Here is an 8616-nt window from a genome sequence, read left to right as displayed (position 1 = left end):
GCGCAAAGACTGCTGTGAGTCCCATAGTAACATAGACATAGGGTGATTTCGCTAAGAGATTGTAGCGCAAAGACTGCTGTGAGTGTCATAGTAACATAGACATACGGTGATTTCGCTAAGAGATTGTAGCGCTAAGACTGCTGTGAGTGTCATAGTAACATAGACATAGGGTGATTTCGCTAAGAGATTGCAGCGCTAAGACTTCTGTGAGTCCCATAGTAACATACACATACAGTGATTTCGCTAAGAGATTGTAGCGCTAAGACTGATGTGAGTCTCACAGATGTCCGACAATCGTTGCTCCGAGATCACTTTGCTGGACGAGGACCTGACACACATATTCTCGTACGACAGAAGTACATATAGAACCTGGTAGCACCAGATAATTATTGGGATGCAACTGTCGTAGCGTGCGTATCGGCGACTTATGCTAAGGTTGCATAGTCGTTAAACTGGGCGCAGGTCATTCCAGCAACAATTTACTTGTCCAGATAGGTTTTAACATCCCGCTCAATCGCGATATAATTATAAAGAGACTGAATTTCACACAGCGCATTGATTGAAATGTCTAGACAGTCCGCACCAGACAGAGATTTAGAGAGATGGTCTTTACGGGAGACAGGGATTCACAATCTGGTGTCCATTACTTGTGTAAGTCAAAACTCTATAATTAGCGTCATGTATGAAATCGATACGTCGTGTTTACGCAATTAGGTGGGATTGATCCCGATAATAAAACTTTAGCTGAGGATGAAGTGTTTTAATGCAAATTGTCTGGGTATGTCAAGTAAGACGACAGCAGCCCCTCTTTAATTGGTGAGATGAGTCATAGTCCGACAAAAACTGCACTATACGTAGTGTAAGATTTTCAAACTTCTTTCAACATTGCGACAAACATATATCATTCATGGCCTAATGGGTCTGAGGCTGTAAACGGATACTTGTTATAATGGAATGAGAACCTTTGAAAAAGTTACCTACCCTACAGCTCGTTTCTCCCATCTGTCCTTAATACCCCGATGCAATATGGTTAAAGAAAACCATCGACCGATATCAATTAACTGGAAGACATTGAGTATCACGTGACCAGCATATCTCACACTTTAGTATTATATATATCTAGAAATCTAAGACATACAGTGACGAGAGAAATACCACGACAATGTAATGGCAATAAGCCACGAGCAGAATGCGTGCTCGATGTCTACCCCCAGCGCAGTCAATGATGTTGAGGGTGGTGATACTTCACAATATATGAAAATGCAAAGATCTGTTTTTCTCTTCGCAAGTAGAAAAATATCATTACCAATGTGACTTCTACTGAATCTTATCGCTTTGTGATAGGAACTGTTGTTCATACATCCATTTAGAGAGTGAATGTTTTACGGTTTCCTTTGGTACAATCACAGAGAGTTGAGATAGAATCCCCGTCAGGGTCAATCTGTGGGGGAAATGTTTCAGAGAAGGTGTTCTAGGGCAGATGTCCTGAAACAGGTGTTCCAGAGATGGTGTTTCAGACGTGGTGTCCCACAGCCTGGGAACCGGAGTTGGTGTCCTAAATGAAACGTCTTAGTGTTGTATTACAGGTTATATAGCAGAGGTTGTGTCCCAATGACGGCCTTGAGGTGGTGTCCCAGAGATGGTGTTCCAGTGATGTCCCAGAAAGGATTTACCCGAGGTGGTGTCCCAGACAGGATTTACCAGAGGTGGTGTCCCAGAGGTGGTGTCCCAGACAGGATTTACCAGAGGTGGAGTCCCAGAGGTGGTATCCCAGAGATGGTCTCGCAGACAGGAATTACCAGAGGTGGTGTCCAGAGATGGTGTCCCGGACAGGATTTACCAGAGGTGGAGTCCCAGAGATGGTGTCCCAGAGGTGGTGTGCCAGAGGTGGTATCCCAGACAGGATTTACCAGAGGTGGTGTCCAAGAGGAGGTGTCCCAGAGGTGGTGTCCCAGACAGGATTTACAAGAGGTTGTGTCCCAGCCAGAGATGGTGTCCCAGACTGGATTTACCAGAGGTGGTGTCCCAAGAGGAGGTTTACCAGAGATGGTGTCCCAGACAGGATTTCCAGACAGGATTTACCAGAGGTGGTGTCCCAGACAGGATTTACCAGAGGTGGTGTCCCAGACAAGATTTACCAGAGATGGTGTCCCAGAGGTGGTGTCCCAGACAAGATTTACCAGAGGTGGTGTCCCAGAGGTGGTGTCACAGACAGAATTTACCAGAGATGGTGTCGCAGGTCATATTGAGACATTTCTCAGTAGTGGAACGGTTCCTGGTTGTTTCATGCGTCGACGCTGTAGCTCACCTGGTCAGACCCTGCCACAGTCTACATCAACTGAATGGCTGTACGTACTACTTCCGGATGTGGCACAAAACCTCATTCGCACACTCATCCCCTCACGAGGAGGCTTCTATCATACCCCCTGTGTGTCTACACGCACCAACAAAGAGGCAGTTCCCCTAAGGGGCAAGCTGGTACACTAACGTAACAATGGTTGGTTTGTTTGTTCGAGTTCCAGTCTCTGTGAGGAAATCATGAATATATGTAAAGCCGTTTTATTTCACTTACGACACAAATTAATACATCAGACAGACAGCAAACACATACGGTACATTCCCCAGACAGACGAGCGTTACCGCAGATTGGGGAAATCCCAGTCTGGTTACCCTGTAATACCCCAGCTAGACAATATGCACACTGTAACGTACCCGGTATTCCTACAGCAAATGGCTTCAACAGATGTACTGTTGGTTACGTCTCTCAAATCTCAGCGACATAGCAAGGATGACCCTGTTGTCCAGTGAGCTGAAATTCGCCGCATATGGTTGCGTAATTTACAAGTCCCGAAAGGGTATGATTCTGGGTTTAAGTCCTGGATTGACCATGGTTAAGTTTCTTGGTTTTTCATGACCATACCTGCAATTGTGGGTTTCACCAATGTGGGAAATGTGTAACATATTCGGGGGGTTCTCCCCCTGACACGCTGGGGTATAACCGAAATCTCGTTCAAAGAGGCGTAAACTCACTCCCTCACTCACTCAGCCTGGTATATCCTTCTCTTATTTCTTATGTGTGACACTTTCCCTGATGATATTTAACCGTCTCCGTGCTGCAATCGATAGAACGTCTCCCAGATAGGTGTGGTCAAACAACGTTAAAATAAGGTACTTGACGTTTCCCTGCCTCAAGGACTGGTCAGGTATTTGTTAGTATAATGTGTGCGGATGCGGTATCCCTGTTTAACTGGGACATCGTATATCAGTGCACTAGCACTATACAATCAGTATAACCTCACACGACTACAGACCGCCTCCGTGGTGTAGTGGTTAGAGCGTCCGTTCGGAGAGCGGAAGGTCGCGGGTTCGATCCCCGACCGCGTCATACCAAAAGACGTTAAAATATGGTACTTGTTGGTCCCTGCCTGGCGCTCGGTATTATTGGGTACAACAAGGACTGGTCGGCTCGGAGTCAGTATAATGTGTCTGAGTGGGGTATTCCTGCTTCACTGCGGCATGGTATCTCAGTGGGCTAGCACTATAAAACCAGCTTAAGTCTGGGCTAGTACAAGCAGCCGCACATACATATACACACGCATGCACGTCGTCATATGAGCGAAATATTCTCAAGCACGACGTTAAACCCAATTTCACCTCACCTCACCTCACCTCACCTCACACGACTACAGGCAGCCAAATGATGACGTACATGCCCATAGCTATCTTCCTACATTGTTGTAAACGTGACGTCACCCTACCGCACACAATACAAGAAAACATCAGGTGAGCTACAGAGCCTCGTGAGTCGTGACTCAGATTTATTGAATTTTACTGCCATTTTTGTTTTTTGACTTTGGGTATTATATTTTTCCTCGTACTGCGTTCGCTAAGAAGAAACACCGCCACTCGGTACGTCCCTATAGATATGAATAGATTCATCCTATCCTATCTTTTACCCACGTCTGTTAAATCTCATGGCACATCCATTTGTCTGGAATCAAATTGTTCCCTTGACATTTCCAAATAATACCTTTTACTAGCATTACCGACGACGGTATCGCCTTTGTAACGTGACCTTGAAATGAGTTAACTATTATGACCTTAACCCACCGGGAGATCACTTTTGTAACACTTTAAAAACTAACCCTATTATTAATGTTGATCAAAGTACGCGTGAATCACCAAGTACCTGCAATTACAGGGCTTACATTGACAACACAGCCACGTGAAGCCTGTCTGGGAACACTGGGCGATTGTCCGCATGGTTTAACAAAGTTGACATCAAGTGCCTCGGTTTATCTGCTGGAGTCGCCTCGAGTAATCTATCGTTTGATCCGGCAATGACAATCTCACTGTGGCTTACACAGTTGCCTTAAATACCCGTTTGACTGTGTTTGTACTGAGGGGATTCGGTCTGTGCCTCTTGTTCATTATTGGGGTACAGTATTGAGTTTATCCGGCTTTTAGGGACAGACAGACAGACAGATTATTTATTAAAGTCTCACCTCAAATTTTTACATAAAAAACATATGTACAGAGTATAAAAGTGTAAAATGTGAGCCGCCCAAAAATGGGTCATGAGAGACTAAGAATACAATAGATAGATAAACTTAATTTTAGGGAGTCAAGAATTGTGTTAGTTTTTATGAAATATAGGCCTGGGTGCTGTTGTACAAAATAACCTTAGCGCCGAGACTACCTTGCGTCTATGTTAAGGAATGGGAGTTACGGTCACCTTAGCCCTGTGATCGCTTTGTACAACGACACCCTTTGCCCTCTTTCAGAAATCCAAGCTACGGCAGTGTTTTCTGTTATTTTTGTGAAACCGATCTGGGCCTTCTTTCACACATCGATCTTAGCGCTAAGACTGTCGCACTACCGTTAAATGGCAGAATGCATGCAGTTGAGCATGGACTATATTTTCCAGCACCATTTTTCTATGCATCATCCATAAGAAGACATTCACCACAGACCACAATAGAACAAACGTTAACCTATCTGCCCTCTCACCTGCATGTCAACCTTCGTGTAAGTCCCCCTATCTCATTTACACGTGAGTGACGATTGTTGATGATTACCTGTGACTGCCACGCCCACAGCAACGTCATCGACACGCTTCCATGTAGAAATACCTGTAATCTGTTTCTCCGGTTACAAATTCCAAATACTTTGTTCACAGAGTTCTTTTTTAAAAACGTAGATTGTGGTTTTGCGCCTCTATATGGATTCGAACACGGATCTTCTGACATGCGAACCACTGGGCCACCTAGTCTTCATTATTTAATATTAAACTGTTTAAGGTTGGGTTGATTACTGGAAAATCGACAAAATAAAAAAAACTAAAAGTTAATGGAAAAAAAATCAAGGTGTTGCCACATTGTTGACAGATGAATGGTTTATAATTTGATTTTTTAATCCATGACTGTGACGGTTTTGATTGACAGATCCGCCAACAAAGTGGAGGCAAAGAGCTTTTATCTACTCCCTAAATCTCCGTTACCGTTAGTGTAATGTTTTTGTATTCAAAGCGCCAAAGGGGCGGTGGGGTAGTTGCGTATCTGCTCAATGGTAGCCTTTCAGAAGTTCATACGAACAATCCTGTTAAGTGCTAGTGAAATTGAATTGCTTTTATCAAATGTTAATATCTGAAGCACGTTGTGTTTGTATATATCTGAATTACTAATGAAATCTGTCAAACCAATAATTGATGAGCCAAGATTTATTATACAGATATACTGCCGTCGTTATCGATAGCCTTGATAAATGTAATTACTTCTGAATTTCACATCACAGTTATCGATATACAAGAATCAAATACTCCATTTGGTAGCCAATCTATTGCAATGTGATAATGTCTCACACCTGGGGAGCGAACTGCCCTGTTAGGATGTAAACATATACTGGTGTACTACTCCGCCAGGAAAACAAATGAGTCCCTATCACCGTTGTTATTTAACCTACCGCGAGTCAAATAGTACCTTCAATCCAGACGCAGGTTAAAAGCGCACCTGAACCAACATGACGGTCAGGTAACTGATAGGTTTCATCTGAGGTAGATATGTTCTCAATTTGGAAATTAGATAGTGTAAATCGCTCTTAATAAGTCGGGTCGTTTTCTCGTGGTAATGTTTAACTTGGTGCCTGCCAATGAGCTCTGTTTCTACATGGACCCAGATGACACGGCAAGCTGGTATAAAAGACTCGGTGTATCTATTGTGTATACAGTGTGTATATAGTGTGTATACACCAGCAGGCCGACATTAAGGGGGGTAAGATGTATCAGCTAACGGTTGTATGTGGGACACAATGGCATTCCGTACAAGACTTACACTGACATGTACATGTTCAGGGTGTCGCTTACACAGGGACGGGAGTCGACCCATGTTGCGTCTAGTTTGCAATACCTGTACAATATGTCATGGTTAATATGGCGGTAATCCTGACTCAGCTTGTTGTATTTTTACTCAAAGAATGTCACAGGATTGCATTCCTATTTAATGAGAAATGAGGTGATGAAACATCTAAAATTGTTGAGTGAATGTGGTTTTACGCCGCTTTTAGCAATATTCCCAGGAATATCACAGCAGGGGCCACCAGAAATCTGCTTCACACATTGTACTTTTGTGGGGAATTGAACCCGGGTCTTCCGTGTGACGAGCAAACGCTTTAACCACTAGGCTACCCTACCGCCCCTTAAAACTGTTTAGTGTGAACACGGGTGGTCCGATATTCCATGTTGCGTCCCGTAACAGTGTCAGGATCCGATGCTCCCTTGAGTGGTGATCTTCCTTCAGTTGCTACCAATCTATGGCCCTTTTTATTTTGTATTGTTTACTTTAAATGATATCTTTTCATAATAACATGCTTGTTTTACATTACTGTCCATCGCCGACAGGTTTTAATCTCCAAAATATATTTATCTTTAATATATAAATTGTTCTCGTCACGATATAAATAATAACTCACTCAGGATCCGATGACATTGGTTTCGAATCCCAGACTGCCTTAATAATGGTTTGATTATAATCTGGCGTGCCAAACTCAAACTGTGTCATTCTTTAATATGTGTGATATACCAAAAACTCCGTTGAAAGGGGTGTGAAACGTAATTCACTATCACTCACTTTGTACACTTCATCTTCCACACAAACGTCACGTACAATGCGTCTTCACTGTCTTTTCAGGAAATTGAAAATGTGCATGCTAGTGTGCGTGTGTGCGAGTGCATGTGCGTGTGCGTGTGTGCGTGTGCGTGCAAGTCTGCGTCTATGTCTGCGTGTGTTCCCGCTATTCCTGAATAAGCGAGTCTGAATTGGACTGACTGGGTTTGGTTTTACGCCGCTTTTAGCAATATTCCAGCAATATCAAGGCGGGGAACACCAGAAATAGGCTTCACACATTGTACCCATGTGGGGAATCGAACCCTGGCGACGAGTAAACGCTTTCACCACTAGGCTACCCCACAGCCCCGGGTCTGCATTGGAAGCAAACCCAACGAACCTAGTGATCAGGACATAACCTACATCTGTTTTGATTTAAACATTGTAAATTGGTAAAATGGTTTTCAGAAATGAAGTTGATTATATTGAATAGGGTGCACTGTCTTGTCATTTACCTATTTGCTGCTTAAACCTTTTCACTTACTCGACATACAATATTAAGAGATGATTACATCATGAAATCGATCACATATTTGTGATATCCGTGAAGATCTTGTTTAGGAATTGATCTGTGACAGCTTCCAGCACGGCGACCCGTGAAGATCGGAGGTAAAACAAGACTTCAGCAACCCATGCTTGCCACAAAAGGCGACTATGCCTGTCGTAAGAGGCGACTAACGGGATCAGGTGGTCAGGCTCGCTGACTTGGTTGACACGTCATCGGTTCCCAATTGCGCTGATCGATGCTCATGCTGTTGATCACTGGATTGTCTGGTACAGACTCGATTATTTACAGACCTCCACCATATAGCTGAGTGCGGCGTAAACCTAAACTCACTCACACTCACTCCAGCATGGCGTTGATACCATGGATAAACAGTTACATGTGTCTTTAGAATTAGAGTATCAGGTTTGAGGATATTGCTACATGCCTGTAAAAACAGGTGGTACTGCAAGTAGTAACTGCTCTGGACGATACCGACAATACCATTATCTGGTGACCGCTCGTACCAGGGAAAATCAGGGTAAGAGTTGGTCTTCAGCAACTCATGTTTGTTGTAAGAGGCGACTAACGGGATCGGGGGGTCAGGCTCGCTGACTTGGTTGACACATGTCATTGCATCCCAGATGCGTGGACCAATGTTCATGATGTCAATCACTGGATAATCTGGTCCAGATTCGATCATTCAATTGCCACAGTAAAAGCGCAGCAATAATGTTAGGTGTTGTGTTAAGCAACACAAAAAAAACTTCCAATAAATATCAAATAGCAAGGAAAACTAAAGCCTATGGATAGTCATCTTCTTTATTGCAATGAGTGCGGCGTTTCAGCGTAGGTACTAACACCGTTATCAAGCAAGTGATAACGGATAACTTGCTTGATAACGGTGTTAGTACCTAGTACTACCAACGCCGAAACTTTGCACTCATTACAATAAAGAAATTGGCTATACAT

General features: G+C 43.5%; 1 long non-coding RNA gene across 1 annotated transcript; it reads right to left on the bottom strand.

Moving 5' to 3' along the window:
* Positions 1 to 4275: 4275 nt before the first annotated feature.
* On the bottom strand, positions 4276 to 6957 carry LOC124283852. The gene is made up of 3 exons (XR_006900415.1): positions 6875 to 6957; positions 5774 to 5775; positions 4276 to 4289 (listed from the first exon to the last, which is right to left on the bottom strand). It is a non-coding gene; the product is annotated as an uncharacterized LOC124283852 (long non-coding RNA).
* Positions 6958 to 8616: the final 1659 nt, after the last annotated feature.

The sequence above is a fragment of the Haliotis rubra genome, unplaced genomic scaffold (assembly GCF_003918875.1).
Source record: "Haliotis rubra isolate DU_JTF1 unplaced genomic scaffold, ASM391887v1 Scf322, whole genome shotgun sequence".
NCBI lineage: Eukaryota > Metazoa > Mollusca > Gastropoda > Lepetellida > Haliotidae > Haliotis > Haliotis rubra.
Note: the sequence above shows the minus strand (reverse complement) of the source record. Positions and strands in the feature narration are given on the sequence as shown.